The sequence below is a fragment of the Schistocerca nitens genome, chromosome 11, assembly GCF_023898315.1.
Source record: "Schistocerca nitens isolate TAMUIC-IGC-003100 chromosome 11, iqSchNite1.1, whole genome shotgun sequence".
NCBI lineage: Eukaryota > Metazoa > Arthropoda > Insecta > Orthoptera > Acrididae > Schistocerca > Schistocerca nitens.
In genome coordinates this window covers 66650423-66676897 of record NC_064624.1, presented here as the reverse complement: position 1 = coordinate 66676897, position 26475 = coordinate 66650423, and the positions used below count along the sequence as shown (strand labels likewise).

General features: G+C 44.2%; 1 protein-coding gene and 1 pseudogene across 1 annotated transcript in view; one reads left to right on the top strand and one right to left on the bottom strand.

Moving 5' to 3' along the window:
• The first annotated feature begins 14091 nt into the window (after positions 1 to 14091).
• LOC126213476 (ankyrin repeat domain-containing protein 6-like) overlaps positions 14092 to 26475 on the top strand; it is a 57268-nt gene continuing 44884 nt past the window's right edge. Inside the window, exon 1 of the mRNA XM_049941249.1 lies at positions 14092 to 14131. The gene's annotated coding sequence lies outside the window, so the exon portion shown is untranslated. The remainder of the gene's footprint in view (positions 14132 to 26475) is intronic.
• Positions 14600 to 14717, bottom strand: LOC126213993 (5S ribosomal RNA; annotated as a pseudogene).

Sequence of the window (26475 nt, the reverse complement as noted above, 5' to 3'; positions counted from 1 at the left end):
GAATATGCAGAATATGGCGCCGCCCCAGGCAGACGCCGCCTTCGGTACAGCTCCGCACTGCCGCCTAACGAACAGAGTATGGGCTCACTGAATACAAGGCCGACTGTGCGACTGGACTGAAGAGTTTGTAACATGCAGAGTACAACGTGGCAGAATAAACTGTTTCGATCTACTTACTGACATCAAGTAACACAAAAATTCTTAGACTTTATACCCAGGTACACTATGTGACCAAAACTATCCTAACACCCCCAGGAACGTACGTTTTTCATATTAGGTGCATTGTGCTGCCACCTACTACCAGGTACTCCATATCAGCGACCTCAATAGTCATTACTAGAGATGGGGGATCCGCTCCTGAACTAATTCATAGAGTTGAATCTTTCAAAGGAGTGAACAATCAGTGATTCAGAAAAAAAGAACGGTAGCTCCAAACGTTTCCCACAGCAGAGAGAGAGAGAGAGAGTCCGAGCAAACCAGTGGGGCCTCTGCTGGTCAGAGCGCACTGCACGCCACACAACACAGCCAGCGCCGGCCTCTGCCCTGCTTCTGCCTCGGCTGCCTGCGTTGTGCAGTGCCCCATTGGATTTTGTGTTTCACGTATGCCATGCCGTCTCTGTGCTTCCTCTGCCGCGTGCAGTGTCTGGCGCACCTTAACTTAGCATCACACTCCGTCGGCGATCGTTTCAGTCGCACGTCCTGCCCTCTGGGCAGTTGATGTGGGCAACAACACAGAGAGCCTCCTAGCGGAGAACATAAGAACTACTTGCAACAACCTGCTCGCAAGAGAACGGACGATTTGTCTCGGAGCGGGTGACTGGTGGCCGTTCACCGCTCCCCCCACCCACGGAACTCGCCCGCTCGACGCTCACCCCACCGTTCTCGACTCTAGCCAGAGCGTTGAGCAAAGCAACTCAGGTGTCACTCTGGTCTCGGCGGTCTTAGCTCACGCAGTAATACAGCTCACGGCTCGACCTGCTTGACTCAGCGCCTCTGCATCGGAGTTCGTCTCTACTGGATATTGTTCTTCGTAGTAATACCGTTATGTATATTACATAATTATGTTATGTATACATCATTTGTTTTTATTTTATTTTTATTTGTTCAAACTGATCAGATTAGGTTCCTGACGGCTCCTCTTACCATAGGATTTTTTATTATGGTCACTCGAATTTACACTTTAATTACGAGTGAACCGATAAACGTATAGCAAAAGTGATACACCAATATTTTCCTTGTTTTATTCTGCGGAAGGCTATATGCAGCACTTTGGTCTTACAGTCAAATTTATATATTTTTTTCTTATTGTAGCACGGATTTTGCGAAAGGAAGGAAACGTTCACTTTAGAAATATATGGCTTGCGATGTATTTGTACGAGGTTAATGAAATTTTAATACATTATAGCCAAATATGTTCTTAATGTAAATCTCAAGTTACAACATTTTCCGATCACCCAAAAAACCACGATAGTGCAAAATAAATCAATAATCAAAAACTTTGTCATATCGTGGAAATTTCAATAAACAATACAAAATTCTTACTCATTATCTGTGTTACTTCAAAATAGGATCAAATAAGATCAAAATACAGGTATAGTACAGGAATAAACCAAGTTTTAAAGGGCAATGTGCCTACCATTTATTTTCTATTGTGAATGAGTGGTGAGTCATGAAAAAGAGCTAGTTCATTTCAGGGAGTGAACAGTTCTGATCCGATCTCTGAAAAGAACAGTTTTGCCCATCTCTAGTCATTACACATCGTGAGAGAGCAGAATGGGGCGCTGCGCGGAACTCACGGACTTCGAACGCGGTCAGGTGATTGTGTGTCACTTGTGTCATACGTCTCTATGCGAGATTTCCACACTCCTAAACACCCATAGGTCCACTGTTTCCGATGTGATAGTGAGGTGGAAACGTGAAGCGACACATACAGCACGAAAGCGTACAGGCCGACCTCGTCTATTGACTGACAGAGACAGCCGACAGTTGAAGAGGATCGTAATGTGTAGTAGGCAGACATCTATCCGGACCATCACGCCAGTAAATGCCAAACGACGCCTCGCTTGTTGTTAGGGAGCGTAAACATTAGACGACTGAATAGTGGAAAAACGTTGTGTGGAATGACGAATCACGGCACACAATGTGGCGATCCGATGGCATGGCCCAGTGAACGTCATCTGCCAGCATGTGTAGTGCCAACAGTAAAATTCGGAGGCAGTGGTGTTATGATGTGGTCGTGGGCTTGCACCCCTTGTTGTTTTGCGTGGCACTATCAGAGCACAGGCCTATACTGATGGTTTAAGCAGACTGTTGAAGATGGCGATTGTATCTTTCAACACAATCGAGCGTCTGTTCATAATGCACATCCTATGGCGGAGTGGTTACGATAATAATATCACTGTAATGGACTGACCTGCACAGGTCCTGACCTGAGTGCTACAGAACACCTTTGGGACGTTTTGAAGCGCCTCAGTGCAACACTCCGTGAAGAATGCGCTGCCATTCCCCAAGAAACCTTCCAGCACCTGATTGACAGTATGCCTGCGAGAGTGGAAGCTCTCATCAAGACTGAGAGTGGGGCAACACCATATTTAATTCCCGCGTTACCAACGGAGAGTGCCACGAATTTGTAAGTCATTTTCAGCCAGATGTCCGGATACTTTTGATCACATAGTGTAGATCGGCTGGAAATATTTTGTTTACGAATTCACCGAATACCTTCCATGTTACCCTCCTGACTTATTTTGTCTTCGATCATCGTTTGTTTTCTAAGAACACTTTGGATTGATTTAAATCTGTGATTTCCTCTTTCGTGTCGCAGACATTTTCATAACATGCCAGTGGGACCACGGTGCGTCTTTCCCATCACTCACAACCTTGCTGAGCACTAAGGCATATTGAAGAATGTTTATTTTGTCGATATCTCGTAGATGAATACTTCAAGAGTGGAAATGTAAAAGGTTCCAAACGCCAAACGTCGCATTTATTAGAAGACTCAAAAAAACTACATCTCTCTCTTTGTGCCTAACTTATTTGTATTGAAAGAACTGGTACCACAGAAATAAGCCATCCACATTGGTGCTGAAAAATAAATTGACAAATTCCAAAGTAAATAATTATTACGAACTTTCTAAACACCATACCAGGGAACTGACTGGTTCAAATACAGAAGTTTTCGTTTCCGGTGCCATTAATACAGAGTCACTACGTTTTATTTGTCATAATACAAACACAGATACACATCAGTCATATTTTAAGTAGTAGAACTGTACTGAACAAGAACCAGTTATTATTTCTTTCAAAGCTTCACAAGAGAATACGAAAATGAAATTGGAGAAAGGAATCTCTCACTGCTGACTTTTCTTTCTTTCACAACTCCATTCTTGCGATGAGACGGTACGAAGTTTACTGTAAAATTCCTTTTATGGTTTAGGAACAAATACCAACACCGTCAACTGTTCTTTCTGTTTCGCAGTTGATAATCATGGCTCGCCTTTCAGATGGGATACATCTACAATGATAATCCGTCTTTTGGACACATCGGCATTGCTCCATTCTTCTCTTTCACAGTATGAATTTTTGTACAGCTATGTGTTTCAAATAGGTGAGCATCAGACACTTGGCATTTTCAGATCTCGCACGCCTGCATTGACAACAATGTTTCACCAGCATCTTTAAACTCAAAACAATTAGTTGGATGCGTAAGCATTACATGCAATCTGTTCATATCTTTAGCTGTCTCATTAGACTTTAGTAAATCTTGTGGAACCAAGGAAGCTGTGGTCACCCACCAGTGTGTTTTATCTTCAAATGGTCAGAGCCTAAATGGGGGTAGCTTTGAACAAAGAGGGACGCGCTGCTTGCCACAGAGACCGTGCTTCATCTTGAAACATTCTCACAACGATCTCACACTTGCAACAGGTCGAGGCATATGCATCAGGGTACCGAGAACAACGGCACAACAAGCGTATTTTGTTAAAACGATGGCACTTGAAAGTTTTCCATTTCCGGTCTTCATCTGAAGTTGAAAATGAGATCCTTTCCAGTATTTTCTTTTTTTTATAACAATTGTCGACTGCGAATGATAGAACCTAGCTTTCTGTAAAACATAGATGTGTAGATTTTTATCTAGATTGCAATTTTAACTGCAGTAATTGATACGAGCAGCAGTAAGGTTTTTCATACAACCTCACCGCATCTTGCTCCCTTATATTTAAGGAAATCGTACAGAGAACTGTGACTTTTGATGGGCTTTTCGTTACACGCGAGTTTTAATGCAGAACCCGCTAAATACGACACATGATGTTCAAGATGGTACAGCTAAACATTTTGACTGATCGATATGTTCTCCATTAGGCGGTCACAGCAGAAATAACTGCCACTTACTAGACAAGGATAAACTTAGCGGCATTTAAAAGAAGCACCAGTAATAAACGTAACTGCAGAATATCTGTCCTGCGCAACCCAGCACGGTTGGAAACCAGCATGCTGGCTGGCTGTATTACAACGTAGCTAACGCAGAATTTAAAGACGATGTATGACGACAAATGGATTTTTGAGTCTGGCTATGAAGCATGCTCGGATAGCCTAATGCTAAGGCGAGCGCTCGCAATAAGCGGGAAATCCTGTTTCGAGTTATGGTCCGGCACAAATCGTCATTGTCGTCATTTCATTATACAACTGATGGTTGTCCATATTCACAACTCCTAATACATTTCACGTACAAAATTTAAAGTGCTGAGAAGATTTGGGAGTAACTGGACGGATACACACAGTCTGATGAAGCATTCCAGTATTCTAAGTCACCAGCTCATAGCAGCGTATCTGCGTCTCTGTAAGATCTAAATCAAAATAGCTCCAAAAAATACAAGAGGCTGTGCACTTGCAATTAAAAGTACTGGTAATGCAGGAACTGAATGAAAAATTCTTAACAACGCATCGTACAATCAAGATATCATGTAAGACAACACTTTCGTTCTGTCTTTATGGGTGACGTTGTACAGGTAAATTCTGTATACACTGAAGAGAAACTGGTACATCTGCCTAATATCGTACACGGCTCTCGCAAGCACGCAGAAGTGCCGCATGGACTCGACTAATGTCTGAAGTAGTGCTGTAGGGAATTCACACCATGAATCCTGCGGGGCTGTCCATATACACTACTGGCCATTAAAATTGCTACACCACGAGGATGACGTGCAACAGACGCGAAATTTAACAGACAGAAAGAAGACGCTGTGATATGCAAATGATTAGCTTTTCAGAGCATTCACACAAGGTTGGCGCCGCTGGCGACACCTACAACGTGCTGACATGAGGAAAGTTTCCAGCCGATTTCTCATACACAAACAGCAGTTGACCGGCGTTGCCCGGTGAAACGCTGTTGTGATGCCTCGTGTATGGAGGAGAAATGCTTACCATCACGTTTCCGACTTTAATAAAGGTCGGATTGTAGCCTATCGCGATTGCGGTTTATCGTATCGCGTCATTGCTGCTCGCGTGGGTCGAGATCTAATGATTGTTAGCAGAATAAGGAATCGGTGGGTTCAGGAGGGTAATACGGAACGCCGTGCTGGATCCCAACGGTCTCGTATCACTAGCAGTCGAGATGACAGGCTGTAACGGATCGTGCAGCCACGTCTCGATCGCTGAGTCAACAGATGGGGACGTTTGCAAGACGACAACCATCTGCACGAACAGATCGACGACGTTTGCAGCAGCATGGACTATCAGCTCGGAGACCGTGGCTGCGGTTACCCTTAACGCTGGATCACAGACAGGAGCACTTGCGATGGTGTACTCAACGACGAACATGGGTGCACGAATGGCAAAACGTCATTTTTTCGGATGAATCCAGGTTCTGTTTACAGTATCATGATGGTCGCATCCGACATCGCGCTGAACGCACATTGGAAGCGTGTATTCGTCATCACCATACTGGCGTATCACCCGACGTGATGGTTAGGGGTGCCATTGGTTGCATGTCTTGGTGGTGACCTCGTGTTCTCATTGGCGGCACTCTGAAGAGTGGACGTTACATTTCAGATGTGTTACGACCCGTGGCTCTACCCTTCATTCGATCCCTGTGAAATCCTACATTTCAGCACGATAATGCACGACCGCATGTTGCAGGTATTGTACGGGCCTTTCTGGATACAGAAAACGTTCGACTGCTGCCCTGGTCAGCACATTCTCCAGATCTCTCACCAATTGAAAACGTCTGGTCAATGTTGGCCGAGCAACTGGATCGTCACTATACGCCAGTCACTACTCTTGATGAAGTGTGGTATCGTGTTGAAGCTGCGTGGGCAGCTGTACCTGTACACTCCATCCAAGCTCTGTTTGACTCAATGCCCAGGCGTATAAAGGCCGTTGTTACGCCCAGAAGTGGTTGTTCTGGGTACTCATTTGTCAGGATCTATGCACCCAAATTGCGTGAAAATGTAATCACATGTCAGTTCTAGTATAATATATTTGCCCAATGAATACCCGTTTATCATCTGCATTTCTTCTTGGTGTAGCAATTTTAATGGCCAGTAGTGTATCCGTAAGACAGCGAGGGTTGGAGATTTCTTTCGTCTGAAGAGCACGTTCCAAGGCATCCCAGATATGCTCAATAATATTCATGTCTGGGAAGTCTGGCGGCCAGAGGAAGCGTTGCTGGAGCCACTTTGTAACAATTCTGAACGTGTGGGATGCCGAGTTGTCCTGCTGGAATTTCCCTAATGCTTCAGAATGCACAATAGGCACGAATGGATGCCACTGATCAGACAGGATGCTAACGTACGTGTCACCTGTCGGAGTCGTATCTAGACGTATCAGGGGTCCCACATCACTCCAACTGCACACGCCTCACACCATTACAGAACCTCCAACAGCTCGAACAGTCCCCTGCTAACATTCAGGGTTCATTGATTCATGAGGTTGTCTCCATACCTGTACAGATCCATCTGCTCGATACAATTTGAAACGAGACTCGTCCGACCAGGCAACATGTTTCTAGTCATCAACAGTCCAATGTCGGTGTTGACGGGCCCAGGCGAGGGGTAAACGTTTGTGTAATGTTGTGATCAAGGATATACGAGTGGGTTTTAGCCTCCGACAGCCCATATCGATGATGTTTCGTTGAATGGTTGGCACACTGACACTTGTTGATGGTCCAGCATTGAAATTTCCAGCAGTTTGCTGAAGGGTTGCACATGTGTCACGTTGAACGATTCTCTTCAGTCGTCGTTGCTCCCGTTCTTGCAGGACCTTTTTCCGCCGGCAACGGTGTGGGAGATTTGATGTTTTACCAAATTACTGATGTTCACGGTACACTCGTGAAATGATTGTACGGGAAAATCCCCACTTCATCGCTACCTCTGAGATACTGTGTCCCATCGCACGTGCGCCGACTAAAACACCACAAGCAAACTCACTTAAAACTTGATAGTGTGCCATTGTAGCAGCAGCAACCGGCCTAACAACTGCGCGAGACACTTGTTGTCTTATATATTGCGCTGCCGATCACAACGCCGAATTCTGCCTGTTTACATATGTCTGTATTTGAATGCACATGCCTATAACATTTTCTCCGGCGCTTCAGTGTATAATAAAATGAGGAGGCCTATTTCACATGACATAATTCGCCTTTTAGTGCAAAATAGTGTGGTGTTCCGATAAACAATTGTGTCATTACAAAGCAACGCTACGTGTGCGTCGAAAGTAAGGCTAGGCGCAATTTGAGATGCCTCGTACAGCGCGTGTGGGGCGACGCAACGTAGGGCGCATTTTTGTAACCTAACAGGTTCAAATGGGACCGCGCAAACAGCGACGCGACGCGACTGGGACGCGACCCGCGCCTCAAGGTACGTTGTACAAGACGCGACGCACACTAGCGACTGCGACGGGTCGCTACGTGACGTCAGAAGTTGTCTGCTGGCGTATGCGCAGTTCGAGTTTGGGATGCGACGCGCGAATGTTGCGGCAGCTGCAGCAACACTGCACCAGTGAGCAGTGTTGCGACGGAAGTCGGACGACACAAAGACGTACGGCTGCCAGAAAGATGTCGAGCCAGTCAAGGAAAACTGAAATGAGCCACTCACAGGATGTGATGCTCTGTCAGCTGGTCTCGCAACATCCTTGCCTTTACGATTTGAAGAACCCTAAATATAGAGACACTATGTTCAGAGACAGAATTTGGGAAGAAATTGGTGCACAGTTGAAACTGGCAGGTGAGTGAAATATATAATATTTTCCCATTAATGCAAATTTTTCAGGCCTGTTATGAAAATCAGTATAATCCATGCAGATGTAGAATTAGAATGATGAAAATGAACTTGAAGGTCAATTTTCGCATTACTCTTTTTTGTGACGATAAAAATTGAAAACGGCAAGTACATTATAAAATGAGCAATCTAAAGTACAACGAGAAAGTTACATTTTACAATAACTTCACTTTGAAAGTAAACGGTAAATTGGTGTCTTGATGATACCTTCTAGTTGTGAAAAACCACCACCAGATTGTTGTACAGCTTTCTGTAATCAATAGATGTTCGATTTTGAGGAAGGCGTTTCTCAACAGATTGCGCAAACAGTATGCTGCAATAAATAATTTGTCACATTCACTTCAATTCATTGGTAGACGATGGTGCTCAAAAAACTTGTGCCAAAAGTGCACTACTGTATTACAAGGCCCTTCTGGTCTGACACAGTTCACAATTGAAATTCGTCTTTTGTAAATCCTGGAGTCATCTTTTGAGTGCAGTTTGGCAAGATTAAATGTTCATGTCATCCATAACGATGTATGCTGTCAGAATATAAGAATATGAAAGTTCATTTGGATGGGAATAAAGATTCAGTCGGCTACGAAAGTTGCCTTAGCTTGTTCCAAAAGTTTCTGCATGGGAGAAACTGACAAGTATAATTTGGGGAAATTTTGTGAACAAGCACGGACATTATTTCTTCCACATTTCTGCCAGTGTATACGGTAGACGTTCAGAATCAAAAGTCTAGAAATGTTTAAGGTGTAACCCTATCTTGTTGTCAAGAACTTGAAACAATGCAATGACGCTAGCGTGCGCTTATTGTTAATAAACTTATCTTTCATTGGAATTTTAGGTGAAATGTGCAAAAACAGATGGAGGAATATTCGGTACTCGTATCAGAGAAATAAACGAGAAAGAAAGCTTGGAACAGGTTCAGATGCCTCAGCAAAACCAAGGAAATGGATTCTGCTTGATCACTTGGCTTTAAGAAACCTACATTTCGTGGCATTTTAAATGAAATTGTCAAGAGCATATGGAGAAATATTAGTAACCCATACTGGAGAAATATGACATAAAATGGTTTCATTAGGTCCAAATGTGTCAGCGAAACAAAACAAATGCATTCTCTATCGTGTGATGACCACACGATTCTCGTTGCGCGTCGACAGAACTGGCGGCTAGTCGCGACGCTCCCGGAGATATATGAGCCCAAATCTCGGAAACGGAGATCGATATCATTCTGATCTCAACTTTAAAAATAATTTCGATATGTTAGCTTCTTTTCATCGGCAACGATGTATGACCTAACGTGAACCATACGTAAAGTAGCCAGCGACCACATTTTTCACTGTACACAATTCAAATTTTATGCAGTAGGTTACTTGTAAATTAAGTATCGGAATAACTGTGACGAATATCCGAAAAAATAGACACCTCATTATCAAGCTGTGATGTGAAACTGTAAGATACGCAAACATCAATTTTTTGTGCCTTTTACTTTCCTCACAATTAATAGAGAAGTAATACACAGCGAAAAAAACACGCAAAACCGGAAGAGATACTTTTCAATTTTTTAAAGTAAAAGGAAAATCTGTATCGAAAAACTAACACTGGGAGCCGATGTAACATTGTTGCATTAACATACAGTATTTTTTACAGCAAGAAAATCGGAATTCTTATTTTTCTTACCTATTTGAATCCGCCGCCGCCGACCGGAGCTTGGGAAACAGCGACGACTCCTGTCGTGTTGCGGCCGTGTCGCCGTCTGCCAGGGTGGGAAAAGAGGAGAGGGCAGCGTCGCAGTCGCAGCCAACTGTCACGTCTTGCACAACGTAACTTAGCCGGGTCGCGCAGCGTTGTGGTTGCGACACAGTTTCTCGCGCCGCGGGCCACGAAAGCACTGTGGGAGGGGTGAGTGGGTAGCGGGAAGGCAGTCCTGCCACATGCTCACTTCGGCATGGCGCATATGAGCAGCGGAAGTATTGCCCATCCGAAAAATACGGCCTTACTGTATAGTGAATTATATTATCACTGAGTAGTGTTTCGTTTTTCACCGCTTAAGTGCTTCATCTCTTTTCGTTAGTACGAGGTGCATTCAAGTTCTAAGGCTTCCGATTTTTTTTCTCCGGACTGGAAAGAGATAGAAACACGCGCATTGTTTTAAAATGAGGTCGCGTTGTCAATACGTCCCAGAGATGGCAGCACCGTGCGACAGATGAAATTTTACCACCAGCGGCGAGAATAAGAACTGTTTTAAATACTTAAAATGGCGACGTTTTCCTTACTTGAACAGCGTGCAATCATTCGTTTTCTGAATTTACGTGTTGTGAAACCAATTGAAATTCATCGACAGTTGAAGGAGACATGTGGTGATGGAGTTATGGATGTATCTAAAGTGCGTTTGTGGGTGCGACAGTTTAATGAAGGCAGAACATCGTGTGACAACAAACCAAAACAACCTCGGGCTCGCACAAGCCGGTCTGACGACATGATCGAGAAAGTGGAGAGAATTGTTTTGGGGGATCGCCGAATGACTGTGGAACAGATCGCCTCCAGAGTTGGCATTACTGTCGGTTCTGTGCACACAATCCTGCATGACGACCTGAAAATGCGAGAACTGTCATCCAGGTGGGTGCCACGAATGCCGACAGACGACCACAAGGCTGCCCATGTGGCATGTTGCCAAGCAATGTTGACGCGCAACGACAGCACGAATGGGACTTTCTTTTCGTCGGTTGTGACAATGGATGAGACGTGGATACCATTTTTCAATCCAGAAACAAAGCGCCAGTCAGCTCAATGGAAGCACACAGATTCACCGCCACCAACAAAATTTCGGGTAACTGCCAGTGCTGAAAAAATGATGGTGTCCACGTTCTGGGACAGCGAGGGCGTAATCCTTACCCATTGCGTTCCAGAGGGCACTACGGTAACAGGTGCATCCTACGAAAATGTTTTGAAGAACAAATTCCTTCCTGCAATGCAACAAAAACGTCCGGGAAGGGCTGCGCGTGTGCTGTTTCACCAAGACAACGCACCCGCACATCGAGCTAACGTTACGCAACAGTTTCTTCGTGATAACAACTTTGAAGTGATTCCTCATGCTCCCTACTCACCTGACCTGGCTCCTAGTGACTTTTGGCTTTTACCAACAATGAAAGACACTCTCCGTGGCCGCACATTCACCAGCCGTGCTGCTATTGCCTCAGCGATTTACCAGTGGTCAAAACAGACTCCTAAAGAAGCCTTCGCCGCTGCCATGGAAGCATGGCGTCAGCGTTTTGAAAAATGTGTACGTCTGCAGGGCGATTACGTCGAGAAGTAACGCCAGTTTCATCGATTTCGGGTGAGTAGTTAATCAGAAAAAAAATCGGAGGCCTTAAAACTTGAATGCACCTCGTAGATAACAGTTTTCAGTTACATACATGTGCGCAGTTCTTTTATTTTGTTTATTCTTTTGTCAAGAAAAATGCACAGTTCAATAACTGGTGAGCCACTAGCTACTGGGTTTATATCTTCTGCCTCCACAATTTTTTCAGACGCTTCATCGTGGAGGTAGTGAACGAAGGAAGTAAGGAATACTATAAAATCACATGATTTAGAAGCAAGGCAGTAAAGTAAAACACGATTATCTACTTGCTGCCTGTTATGCTGAAGTATCTCTACGATCTGTTGCAAAAAGTGGAAAAGGTCTAAGTTCCACAGATATCGCCCATTTGTGCATCTGGTAAAAACGCGTCCAAGGTATGAAGTACATAAGTTCGACTATCGTTACTTGGATATGTATTTAATAAGAGACATTATACAGGTACATGTGGACATCAAAGTTCTACTGCAAGCTAGAAACAGTCGAAAAGCAGTCACAAATAACAATGTTTCAATTGGTTCGCCGAGTTGAGAAATAGCATTTCAATTGTTACATACACATTATCAGCATTATTAAACTAATTATACAACAGGCTACACAAATGAAAAAGAAAATGGTCGGTATTATAACGAATGTAGGCGTATCCTGAAAGAGTGTGGTGATTACATATATTTAATTTGTTGGAATGTACTGCTGACAAAGACAGATCTACTTTCGTGACAATGTTTTTCGAACTCCCGCTCACAGGGCACACATGGCTAGCTTCCGCATTCCTTTCGCGCGCATTATCCTCCGCTGCTGACAATACACTGACCATTGTGTAGTGCGACACACTAATTGCTTATTTTTCTTAGTAACAACTATTTTATTCGCGAATCACACATTGTCAGTTTGGCAAGCCGTAAGTGAGTAACCAGTAACTGGCATGTGCCTATCATTCCACCTGAAGGAACGCTCATCGTTATTTTAATACTGCTCAGATCAAGACAAGGAACAAAATCATTTGGTAAGTTTCCATTCCAGTCGCTCAGTGTTAAGAATGCGATGGGTTACGGGGATTCAAGTGGGTGTGCGGTTCTAGGCGCTACAGTCTAGAGCCGAGCGACCGCTACGGTCGCAGGTTCGAATCCTGCCTCGGGCGTGGATGTGTGTGATGTCCTTAGGTTAGTTAGGTTTAAGTAGTTCTGAGTCCTAGGCGACTGATGACCTCAGAAGCTAAGTCGCATAATGCTCGGAGCCATTTGATTTGCTAACCTCTTCTCATTCGAAGAAGCAACAGCATTTATGAGTAACGGCCACATTTCTTTTGTTGATAGGTTTAATTGTACTTCCTTTGCCAAAATACAGTGTAATTTGCACATACGCATCTCACGGCAGCTATTGCGACAGATTTCTGAAACAGAGTGCCTCATTAAACAAGTAATTGGCAATCAAAGAGCTCAATAGCTTAGGAAAAAACCTCATACTGTCTGTTTGCAGTAAAATAAGAGAAGAAATTTCAGGATTATTTTCATACTAGGAGACTCTTGTTTCACTAACTGTCGATAACTCTTAAACTATTACAGTGACAGGAGTGAAAAAAATAAAAAATAAAAAAGGAAGCATAACTACTGGTATATCACCATAGATAAGAAAGCTCCGTGTGTTTGTGAAATGGCAAAATTCTCTCCTCATTGTGTACTGCCATACGCCAAACTCTCTTTTCGATGTCTCGAGAGGTTTTGGAGATACGAGAGATGTTGCGAGTATTTGATTCTCGCGGGCGTGAGATCGGGAGTGAGAGCACTACATAGGATCCATTTTCACTAGATCGGAGGCAGACAGAGACTTTTTCCCAAGTCTAAACAAAAATTCAACATGTTAGCTAAATTTCTTATGCAGCAAATACGCACCAAACGCAAAATCCTAGCGACTTTTTCTTTGCAAACTTTCAGAATTTTGCGTAGCATCTTACTAAAATGTGTATATCACAATAAGTACGACGATTAGCGAAATGGTGGGCACTTCGTCACGAAATTGACACATAATGCTAGAAGCAAAGTAAAGATGAAATATTTTTACTAAATAGTTTCTGTAAAACCGTTTGAGAAAGATTACAGTGTGCGCGCGCTTCGTTTCTGTCAGCGTAAAGCGTCGTCAATCGCCGCGTGCAAATACGTGTACTCGTCTCTATATGCGTTGGACCAGCGCGGCACGAGCGAAACGTGCGCGACGCACTGTAGTGTCGTGTCACGTCTCACGTGCTATACGCGTCTCAATTTGCTCTGGAGCTCACAATGACTCACTCGTAACGCAGCGGTCTGCCGTGCGAAAAAACTGCGCGAAGGTCACGCCTCGCGCGTTCGCGTTCGGAGTGCGGTGCGTGGGGAAGGTGTGTTGGGGGGGGGGGGGAGGGAGGGTCTCTGACGTCAGTCAGAGCTGCGTTCTGGACCAGTGGCTCGCGAGGCGTGGCAGAGGAGGTGGCGCCGAGTTCCGTCTCCACAGCAGGGCAGGCGTGTGTGTGTCGACACAGCAGGTAGGAGCCTTCCCTATTCTGAACGCAGCCTCATTATGAGGAGCGAGAGAACGACATGGGATACCGGCATGCTCACCGCTGGCGAACAGGCTGCGTAGGTCAGCGGCGAGTCGCGGAGTTTCAGACAACCCGGCTAGCCAGAATTCGCCTCGAGCTAGATAGGTAAATGGAAATGCCGTCTGGCTAGGGCCTCCTGTCGGGTCGACCGTTAGCCTGGTGCAAGTCTTTCGACACCGGCGACTTGCGTGTCGATGGGGATTAAAAAAAGCACTCCGTCTTCAGGCCACAAGTGGCCCACCGGGACCGTCCGACCGCCGTGTCATCCTCAGCTGAGGATGCGGATAGGAGGGGCGTGTGGTCAGCACACCGCTCTCCCGGTCGTTATGATGGTTTTCTGTGACCAGAGCCGCTACTATTCGGTCGTGTAGCTCCTCAATTGGCATCACGAGGCTGAGTGCACCCTAAAAATGGCAACAACGCGTGGCAGCCCGGATGGTGACTCATCCAAGTGCTGGCCACGCCCGACAGCGCTTAACTTCGGTGATCTGACGGGAACCGGTGTATCCACTGCGGCACGGTCGTTGCCTATGGGGATTAAAAGATGATGATAAGGCCAATACAACACCCAGTCCCTGAGTGGAGAAAATCTCCGACCCAACCAGGAATCGAACTCTGGCCGTTATGGATATTCCTCAGCTGTGGCCGAGCGGTTCCAGGCGCTTCAGTCTGGAGCCGCGCGACCGCTACGGTCGCAGGTTCGAATCCTGCCTCGGGCAAGGATGTCCTTAGGTTAGGCTTAAGCAGTTCTAGGGGACTGATGACCTCAGATATTAAGTCCCATAGTGTTCAGTGCCATTTGAACCATTTGACCACACAGCTACCAGGGGCAGACGCTACATAGGTGACGTCTGCCCGCTTCCAGCGCCTCCTGCTGTAAGTGGCTGTGCCGACCCTTTCTGCCTCTCACCTCCATCCTCGCCTCTCGACGTCGCGGCTGGTTATTACGCCGTAAGTCCCTCTCTCAGAAATGAGATGTCACAATGTGTCTCTTTGGCATTGTTTCAAAGCGTGAGCCACTGCAGATGTGGGCACATGTGTGAATCAGACCATCGTGCTGGGACTGAAATGGCCATTTCACACAGGTAAAACGTGGCAGACAATTTTCCGCTTCTTATGTGAATGCAGGTATTTTCGGTGAGCTGCATTGATGAATACTGTAAATGAGATGGGCAAAGTGTTCGTGTCGCCATACACTTTTTTGGCAAGCCATAGAATAACAATATGCACACAGGCTACTGGCGGTGGCATCGCGTGCACAAGGTGTAAAAGGGGCAGAGTACTGGCTCAGGTGGTTCCCGTGGAAAGTCTTGCTTCGTGATTGCATGACGGGAATAAAAAGATTTTGAAAGTGGAACGGCAGTGGAGCTACAAACACGGGACATTCCATTTCGTAAATCCTTAGGGAATTCAGTCTTCCAAGGTCCACAGTATTAATACCAAATTTCAGCCATTATCTCTTACCATACACAGCGCAGTGGCCGACGCCCTTCACTTAATGACCGAGAGCAGCGTTATTTGCGTAGAGTTGTCGGTGCTAGCAGACAAGCAACACTGCACGGAAAAGCCGCAGAAATCAATGTGGGCTGTACGACGAATGTATCCGTTAGGACACTGAGGTGAAACTTGGTGTTAATGGGCTATAGCAGAAGACAGACAACGTGAGTGTCTTTGCTAAAGGCATGTCATCACCTCCAGCACCTCTCCTTGGCTTGTGACGGTATCCGTTGGATCCTAGACGACTGGAAAACCGTGGGTTTATTAGATAAGTCCAGATTTCAGCTGGTAAAAGCCGATGGCTCGGTTCGAGTGTGATGCAGACACCACGAACTGACTGACCCAAGTTATCAGCAAGGCACTGTGCAAGCTGGTGGTGGCTCCATACTGGTGTGAACTGTGCTTACAAGGAATGTACTGGGTCCCTTTTTTCTCCAAGTGAACCGATTATTGACCATATGGAGCTATTTATGGACTTCATGTTCCCAAACAATGATAGAATTTTTATTTATGACAATGCAGCATGTCACCGGGCCACAATTCTTCGTGACTGGTTTGAAGAAGATTGTAGAGCGAATAATTTGACGACCCATATTGTCCAACGAACGTTTATGAGACATAATCTGGAGGTCATTTCATGCACAAAATCCTGCACTGAGCACATTTTCGCAATTATGGGCGGTTATAGAGGCAGTATGGCTCAATATTTCAGTAGGTGACATGTTCATTCCACACTGAGGTACTGCAATACGGCTACTAAAAGCAGGTTAGACACAAGATTAGGAGGTATTTCATGCCTTTTGCTACCTCAGCTTCAGATGACGAGCAGTTGTAGTAGTAGGATGTGTCCGCCCCATTAGCTAAACGGTCAGCGCGCTGGAATGCCACGCACGGGGGTCCAGGTTCGATTCTCGACTGGGGTGGGAGATTTTCTCCCCTCGTGGACTGAGTGTTGTGCTGTCCTCATGATCATTTCATCCCCATTGTCGACGCACAAGTCGCACAATGTTGAGTCGCACTCAATAAATCTTGCACTTGGCGGCAGAACTTCCAGTCTGGGAACTCCCAGCCACTGACGCCATACGCTAATTCCATTTCTCGGGTTGTCTTTGCACTCAGCCTATAAACCACTTCTTCAAACTGTAGACGAGGGGGAGCGTACATACATTACGTGCTAGACTAGCCTGGACTGCATGACTGGAGTTTCCTCAGGCGGTTCGCTACTTTCCGTCTATCTACTCACAGTCCATGTGTCTGTAGTCTGCATAAATTTCCTAACGATTCCTCTAGAGATTTCTAGTAACAGATTCTGCTAAAAATGTAAATCCCATCAACTACACTTCCGAATCAGTATTTGATGAACTACTTACACTCTTTTTTTTCTCATATTTATTATAGTTGTTCAAAACTTATATAATCCATTAAAATGCGCAGAGTTTCTGTTTAGCAACGCAGCTGCTGGCTCCTTTACATCTCGTACACCTTAGATCGTACAATGCTGTATTCGCTGACATACCAAAATTATTTTTATCTTTGAAAGGCTCATGTCGTACTTCGGGACTACACTACCCCAGATACAGACTACCCCACATCCAGTGGCGTATTTATAAGCAGGACACATATACTATCTTGTTGCATGAAGTGTGTAAGCCTTATTCTGTAAACTCTGGTAACTATTAATATCAGTAATACACTGACATCAGTTTAATGAGAGACCTAATAGAGACGAATTTTATAATTTTCATATATTCTACGTTCTACCTGTCGGGGAGAGTTTTCCTTCTGATTCCTCTGGTGATATCAAAGTACAGAACAATGTAGGACGTTGTTTTATTGTGGTCATTTAGGTCGAATCGACAGCGTACAATTAGTGCTAATAGCAGTATTATATTTGAAGTGCAGAATAACGCTTAAAAGCGTTGTTCTACATTAATACTGAAAACATTATGACATTACAAATAAATGTGGACACCACGTTGTTCGGGTAGAACAATGATTTCTCTACATTTAACAACTGGTACGGATTCTCGTTCCAGATAGTTTTCGTAAAAGTGGTTTATCGACTGGCGAGCTGCACTCAACGCTGACTTGGCACGTCTATCTCGTTACTAAGGTCGCGACACAATCATAAGAGACCCTCAGCTTTTTTTTTTTTTTTTTTTTTTTAGTTTCTGCGTGTGTGCAGTCTGCACTGTGGGCAGAAACTGATAAGTTCGTGTGGCTCAGTGCTGCGGATGCGGGTCTTCCAGATGGACGCCCTTTTGGCGAGTTGCGTGTCCCTGACCTGTCCCAGTTATGCAACCGGAGAAAGGGGAGCTGCAGTTTGGCGCAGAATGCGAACTGCGTCTTTCATGGTGACTCCTGAGATGGTCGGGAGGTGGTGATTAGATTGAAGGCAGACTGAAAACTTCCATGCCTCGACAGGGATTCGACACGGTGATCTCTCGATTTGGGGGCACGCGATCCAGAGACCCAACAGTCTCAGCAAATTAGAGAGAGACAATCTTCCCTGCACTGTTATTAATCTACTAGTAATTGGTAACTTGGTGGAAAGACGATGCTAATCAGTCGGAAAATTTTCTTTTGTCATCGCCTCTTACACAGTTCCAGACCATCTTTCAAATTAATCCTTTCACAGCGGACCTTAATAAAACTGTCATTTCATCACATACGCGGGAAATTTTGCTAGAGCTTTTTGTTGCGCTTTCTCGGGCTGTCTGTGTATTCTCAGCAGTTCCTAAGTGGAGGCTTCATTGCGTCTGACGCCGTTCCCCCAACTTTGTCCCTGATTTCTTCTGTGAAATGCTTAAGATTCCTGGAATTTATTAACGAATCCAGCGTAACTAGACTTCATGTACGTATTTTTGTCTGTCTGTGGAGACATCTGGTACACGCAATGTATCCTCAACCATATTTTCCAGCACCAAAGCTTCTTCTCTTCTCTCTTTCGAAATGCCTCGCTAAGATCTACACTTGAATCATACATGATGTCAGGAAACATTCACCTTTATGCTCACTTTTTCCTCCAGAAGGTGACAGATTTGCATACCGAGGGAGTGTGTTGCTGATGGGTGATACTTGCACCTCAGAGATGTTACGAAATGAAATTTAAATTGATGGCTACTAAATATTGATGTCTGGACACAGCTCGATCCTGCTCTTCCACTAGAATTCAGTTGATCTTAAGCTACTTTGAACAGTTAATCCTGGGGATGTCTTTCAGAAGCTATGGGGTCAGTTTTATCGGCGAAAGTCTTTCTAGATTTCATTAATGTTGTGAGAGTCCCTGAGCCGCTGTACAAAGCGCCAATAGAAGAAGAAAATACCAGTTAGCTGCGACAACCATATTGTTCACTTTCCTTGTGAGAGATTCTGTTGACTCACAACTTTCGAATCCTACAGCTGTTGTTTCCATGAAGAATTCTGTGCCGCTGGAAGCTGAGCTACTGAACAACTGCAGAGCTAATCTGACGTTCTTTCGTCAAAAAGATGTTTGATCCAAGTCAGTGGGAATTAATTTGTGGTTAAACATTCAACCCAACCGAATTCTGGGTAATTATCCTCACGATAAACTACTCATCGTTAAGAGTATCTCAATTTATATGGAAAATTATTTCTTACTCACTTTGCCTGAAAAAGTCTGAATTACCCATGTTTCAGTGGGATCCGGTAGAGAACAAGTAACTTTACTTCTTATTTCCGCTAACCCCTAGACACTTCCAGACCTTATTATTCTAATGGCTGCGACCTGATATGAATACAGTAAATTATTTTGCGGCCTGCTGTCTCTGAAGAAGCACTCCAAACTTGTGCGACACGGCGTAAGCAGGAGTTGCGTAGAGACTCGCATACGCAGCGACTGGTGAACTCCATTGTGCTCCAGGGGAGCAGGGGCACACACGTCTAGAGCACGATTTGCAAATTTATTGTTACGATCGCCTTGTGCATATTCCCCTAAATTATCGGAACCATTAACTTTCAGAGAAGCATTATTGAGCTGTTCATCTACATCTACATCTATACTCCGCGAGCCACCTTACGGTGTGTGGCGGAGGGTACTTATTGTACCACTATCTGATCCCCCCTTCCCTGTTCCATTCACGAATTGTGCGTGGGAAGAACGACTGCTTGTAAGTCTCCGTATTTGCTCTAATTTCTCGGATCTTTTCGTTGTGATCATTACGCGAGATATATGTGGGCGGTAGTAATATGTTGCCCATCTCTTCCCGGAATGTGCTCTCTCGTAATTTCGATAATAAACCTCTCCGTATTGCGTAACGCCTTTCTTGAAGTGTCCGCCACTGGAGCTTGTTCAGCATCTCCGTAACGCTCTCGCGCTGACTAAATGTCCCCATGACGAATCGCGCTGCTTTTCGCTGGATCATGTCTATCTCTTCTATTAATCCAACCTGGTAAGGGTCCCATACTGATGAGCAATACTCAAGACTCGGACGAACAAGCGTTTTGTAAGCTACTTCTTTCGTCGATGAGTCACATTTTCTTAGAATTCTTCCTATGAATCTCAACCTGGCGCCTGCTTTTCCCACTATTTGTTTTATGTGATCATTCCACTTCAGATCGCTCCGGATAGTAACTCCTAAGTATTTTACGGTCGTTACCGCTGTAAGTAGGCTGTTTAGGTTTTTTTATTGGTAACGCCACCTCAGTATGAAAATCACCGGCTGTGCCGTGTGCAGTCTGTGGCTGCTTTGCATTGTTGTAATACTCAACCATTGTAGTGTTAGGCAGTTGGATGTGAACAGCGCGTAGCGTTGCGCATTTGGAGGTGAGCCGCCAGCAGTGGTGGATGTGGGGAGAGAGATGGCGGAGTTTTGTAATTTGTCATGATATCAAGGTAAATACATTGTTTGTTCTCTATTAATATCTTTCATTTGCTAACTATCCCTATCAGTAGTTAGTGCCTTCCATAGTTTGAATCTTTTATTTAGCTGGCAGTAGTGGCGCTCGCTGTATTGCAGTAGCTTGAGCAGCGAAGATTTTTGGTGAGGTAAGTGATTTGTGAGACGTATAGGTTAATGTTAGTCAGGGCCATTCTCTTGTAGAGAATTTTGAAAGTCAGATTGCGTTGCGCTAACAAAATATTGTGTGTTGAAAGTCAGATTGCGTTGCGCTAAAAAAAAATATTGTGCGTCAGGTTAAGCACAGTCGTGTAAAATTGCTAAAAGGGGACGTTTCACCGCTTCCAATGATTTACCACCTATGGCATAATCGTACTGGAATGGATTTCTGCCCCTATGTATGCGCATTATATTACATTTATCTACGTTTAGGGAAAGCTGCCAGCTGTCGCACCATTCATTAATCCTCTGCAGGTCTTCCTGGAGTACGTACGAGTCTTCTGATGTTGCTACTTTCTTGTAGACAACCGTGTCATCTGCAAATAGCCTCACGGAGCTACCGATGTTGTCAACTAAGTCATTTATGTATATTGTAAACAATAAAGGTCCTATCACGCTTCCTTGCGGTACTCCCGAAATTACCTCTACATCTGCAGATTTTGAACCGTTAAGAATGACATTTGTGTTCTTTCTTCTAGGAAATCCTGAATCCAATCACAAACCTGGTCCGATATTCCGTAAGCTCGTATTTTTTTCACTAAACGTAAGTGCGGAACCGTATCAAATGCCTTCCTGAAGTCCAGGAATACGGCATCAATCTGCTCGCCAGTGTCTACGGCACTGTGAATTTCTTGGGCAAATAGGGCGAGCTGAGTGTGTCTTCAGTTTCGTCACAATCGGCCCACCGCACCATTTGTTTTGTTCTTATTCTCGGAAATATCCCATATTTACCTCAACAGCAGGTATATTAATTCGTATGAGCATTGTAGACTCTTTACTGAATTTCGAAAAGTATTTTATAATGCAAGTGGCAACACTTTGTAGTTCAGACAATGTCTGCAGCAGTGTTTGTGGCGTTTGGTCGACTTAAATTTTAAGAGTATGGTGTCTACGTCTGCGCCTTCTCGTACACACTGCAGGCCAGCTCACGATGTGTGGCGGCGGGTACTTTGTACCAGTGCCAGTTGCCCACTTGTCCTGTACCAGTCGCGTGTGGTCCGCGGTAAGGCGACTGCCGGTAAGCCTCCGTGTGGGCTCAACCACTCTCTCTGACATCATCCTCATCGACTTTTCACGAAACATAAATAGAAGGAAGCAGTATTCAGACTGACTCTTCACCGCTCAAAATACCCAGTGTCTGAATTAACAGATTTTCAGTTTTATACAGTTGATTTTCAGTAATAAAAGTAGAATTCGAACAAATTCTGAAAAAATTAATGAAGTTGAAGGAACACGATATTTTGATCGGTATGCGGTTGATGCTGTGGGAGAAATCGGTCTCAGTGTCTGCAGCAAAGATGGCGCAAGTGAAGGAGACAGGGCGCAGCGAGTACGACAGGCGAGCTGTTGTGGCCGAGCGGTTCTAGGTGCTTCAGTCTGGAACCACGCGACCGCTACGGTCGTAGGTTCGAATCCTGCCTCGGGCATGGACGTGTTTGATGTCCTTACGTTAGTTAGGTTTAATAGTTCTAAGTTCTAGGGGACTGATTACCTCAGATGTTAAGTCCCATAGTGCTCAGAGCCATTTGAACCATTTGAATGCCGGCCCGTGTGGCCAAGCGCTTCTAGGCGCAACAGTCTGGAACCGCGCTGCTGCTACGGTCGCAGGTTCGAATCCTGCCTCGGGCATGGATGTGTTTGATGTCCTTAGGTTAGTTAGGTTTAAGTAGTTCTAAGTTATAGGGGACTGATTACCTCAGATGTTAAGTCCCATAGTGCTCAGAGCCATTTGAACCATTTGAATACGACAGCGAAAGGCCACAAGTTGATCACTTTCCTGCATCCTCCCTTCTGGATGACATCCTTTGTTCACCCTGAAGCAACCAGAAAATTAAGGATTCAGTTATTATCCCAAGTTAAATGTACATCAGTTAAATTATAGGTATATCAGTTAATTTTACCTTCTGTTCTAGGGAACATTGTGGACGTTTTCTTCTTATGTGAGAGAAGAGAGAGAGAGAGAGAGAGAGAGAGAGAGAGAAGAGAAGTTCGTACAATTTCAAGCCATTGACGTAAAAGTACAGGAGACTCGTCAAAGCACAAAAACTTGTTTACAATTTTCCTTATAATGCCAGTAATATAATATACAGCACTGAATAATTACTTAATTAAGCAATTAATAATTTTTCAAAGTAACATACTTTTAAGATTAGCGGTCCTAAGTAGTTGCTATCTCCTGTTCGAATTTTCAGCTTGTCATTTATGAATTCTTGTACTGAAAACTAACATCTCTGCGCTAATTTCTCATATAAGGATTTTTTCAATGTTTCTCAATTTATGCTGAGCAATTCTCTTCCTTTCACTTTGATATCAATTTTCATACCCATATAATGTGGACTTTGAGCATAAAGTTTTAAACAGTGGGTGGGCAGCATAAAATTCTTTTGATTTCTGATGTTGTAATCATGTTGAAAATGATTTGCTACAAATAAATAAGGGTTACTGTGTACAAAGATAATCAGTTCATATATATATAGTGAGGGAATACTTAGTATACCCAGATTTTTTAGGAATGGGCGACATGCTTTCCTTCACCCTATATTGTGCATATTTCTAATAACGGTTTTCTGAAGTTTTAGTTGTTGTTATGGTCTTCAGTCCAGAGACTGGTTTGATGCAGCTCTCCATGCTACTCTATCCTGTGCAAGCTTCTTCATCTCCCAGTACCTACTGCAACCTACATCCTTCTGAATCTGCTTAGTGTATTCACCTCTTGGTCGCCCTCTACGATTTTTACCCTCCACGCTGCCCTCCAATACTAAACTGGTGATCCCTTAATGTCTCAGAATATGCCTTACCAACCGATCCCTTCTTCTAGTCAAGATGTGCCACAAACCTGAAGTTTTAGTATTCGACATACATCGTATGTGATTCTCCCACCTGTTTTTAATCTTTGAATGCAAAGCGAGCGCTGTGCTTCACTGCTGCCACACGTAGTAAAATGCTTCCAAACTAGGCCCGGTGCCATTCAACAACACCACCTGTAACGTACCCTCTCTATTATGTTACTGTTGTTTTGTGTTATTGTAGTTGTAGAGATATGAAATTATTGTAGCGGTTTGCTTAGTCAGCCGTACTTCCGAATTGTTTGACATTAAATGGAGCCTCAAATTTGCGTAATAAATACTTCGCGTGAAGTGCGATTTGCGGCATAAACAAAAATTAATTGCGGAGATGCAATCCACTGAATATTAACAGAAAAAGCTTTAGAACAATGCACACGACTGACTAGACACATTCAGAGGGTACGTACATTCGCGTGCGAGTGATTGCGATCTGATGAGAGAGATCTATCTTAATTTTTTTCGTAAAATGATTACGTCGTAACACACTCGGAGATTGCGAACGTAGAATCAGGGTAGAGGCACGTGCGTTCTTTCATTCCCCATGGCCTGGCTACAAGAATTGCCATTATTTAAATTTAAGAATATTTCTTTTTCTATTTTTATACGAAAAGGAAGATTGCAGGTTCTGAATGTCTCGGCAAAAACACATCTTAGCGGCCACTAAAGGAAGGTGGTGAGCACAATCACGCGCCTCTATTGTGGAGCACCGCCGTCGTGAAGATCGTCGCCCCCATCTAAAATTCGCCTTCTCGAATTAACAGAATAATTTGTACTCCATTTGTATGGGATTTAGGCTTGATCTTGACGGAAATTATAAAACACAATTTCCATCAATTTACACCTTCATTTAACACACACACAGAAATTATACAGTACGTCTTTACGCCAGCACATCAGAGCAGAGATAATACTAGAAGTAATAAAAGAATCTCGAAATTAGTCCTTTGCCTATCAAGGATAAAACAGTTTTTCAGAGTATTCCTCTGGTATGACAGTCGAACAAATTTTCTTCTTGTATCTTTGAGATTAAATTACAACATTTTTTAGTTCCTTTTCACACAGTACAGACCGGGTGCGGGCGACTCTCCCCTCACACCGCACCCACACGCGTGCGCGGCTGCAGCTACGCTATTGTCTTGCCTGCCAGCACTGCACCTATTCTTATTTCATCCTTCCTCGTTTCTAACTGTCGGCGTCGTTGTTAAAACAACACTGATCGCTTTTCCCTCTCTCTACAACAATTCACTCTTTCAAAACAATGGAAAAAAATGTGTGTGAAATCTTATGGGACTTAATTGCTAAGGTCATCAGTCCCTTACACACTACTTGTTAACCTAAACTATCCTAAGGACAAACACACACACCCATGCCCGAGGGAGGACTCGAACCTCCGCCGGGACCAGCCGCACAGTCCGTGACTGCAGTGCCCTAGACCGCTCGGCTAATCCGGCGAGGCAAGGCACTGGAAATTTTACAGATAAACATTACTAGCATTTTTTAAAAGTTTCCTTTAAAAACAAAAAAAAATATTAGCACTGCTGTCATAGCAAAATGATATGCCGCTTTTTTCCAACCCATTCTTAGTATAAATTGAAAACAGCTGTTAGAACCGAGCCGGCCGCGGTGGTCTCGCGGTTCTAGGCGCGCAGTCCGGAACCGTGCGAATGCTACGGTCGCAGGTTCGAATCCTGCCTCGGGCATGGATGTGTGTGATGTCCTTAGTTAGGTTTAAGTAGTTCTAAGTTCTAGGGGACTAATGACCACAGCAGTTGAGTCCCATAGTGCTCAGAGCCATTTGAACCATTTTTGTTAGAACCGAGGCCAAATAAATACACAAAAATACCGGTGACTTGTGACTAAAATACCGGTACCTGTTTTAACGGTTTTAACCGGCTCGTTTCTCCCATCCCCACCCTGGCTCCTCAATTACGCAGTTTGTCAAGCTGTGCGAAGCGACCTTCACACGTCTCAAAATGTGCACTGCTGTTGATAAGTGTGGGGAATTCCGATAAGGCGGACTCGCCTATCAGCTTATCGCTTGTTGTCAGCTCACTGGCGTTTCCAGATAAATCCTTCTTAGCGTGAGAGTATACTCTGATACCAATCGGAAAAAATGGTTCACCTTCTTACATAAATAATTTATCATTTTTTTCTCTTGAACCAGTAGGGTATAAAAATTTATAAATGTTTTCATTGGAGCAGTGACAGCTGGGATTTCCAAGAGCTTAAGAGACCGTACCTCACAAATGGCTTCTAATCAAATTGCTTGCCTATGGAGCACTGTTTCAGTTGTGGGACTAGATTCATAATCTCCTGTCGTAAATGTCACAGTTCGTAGTAACTGACGGGACGTCATTGAGTGATACCTGGTGTTCCCCAAGAAAGCGTTAGAGGTCCTTCGCCATTTATAATATACTGGGTGATCAAAAAGTCAGTATAAATTTGAAAACTTAATAAACCACGGAATTATATAGATAGATAGGTAAAAATTGACACACATGGTTGGAATGACATGGGGTTTTATTAAAACAAAAAAAAAAACACCCCATATTGCTAGACACGTGAAACGTCTCTTCCGCGAGTCGTTTGGTGACGATCGTGTGCTCAGCCAACACTTTCGTCCTGCTTGGCCTCCCTGGTCCCCAGACCTCAGTCCGTGCGATTATTCGTTTTGGGGTTACCTGAAGTCGCAAGTGTATCGTGATCGACCGACATCTCTAGGGATGCTGAAAGACAACATCCGACGCCAATGCCTCACCATAACTCCGGACATGCTGTACAGCGCTGTTCACAACATTATTCCTCGACTACAGCTATTGTTGAGGAATGATGGTGGACATAATGAACATTTCCTGTAAAGAACATC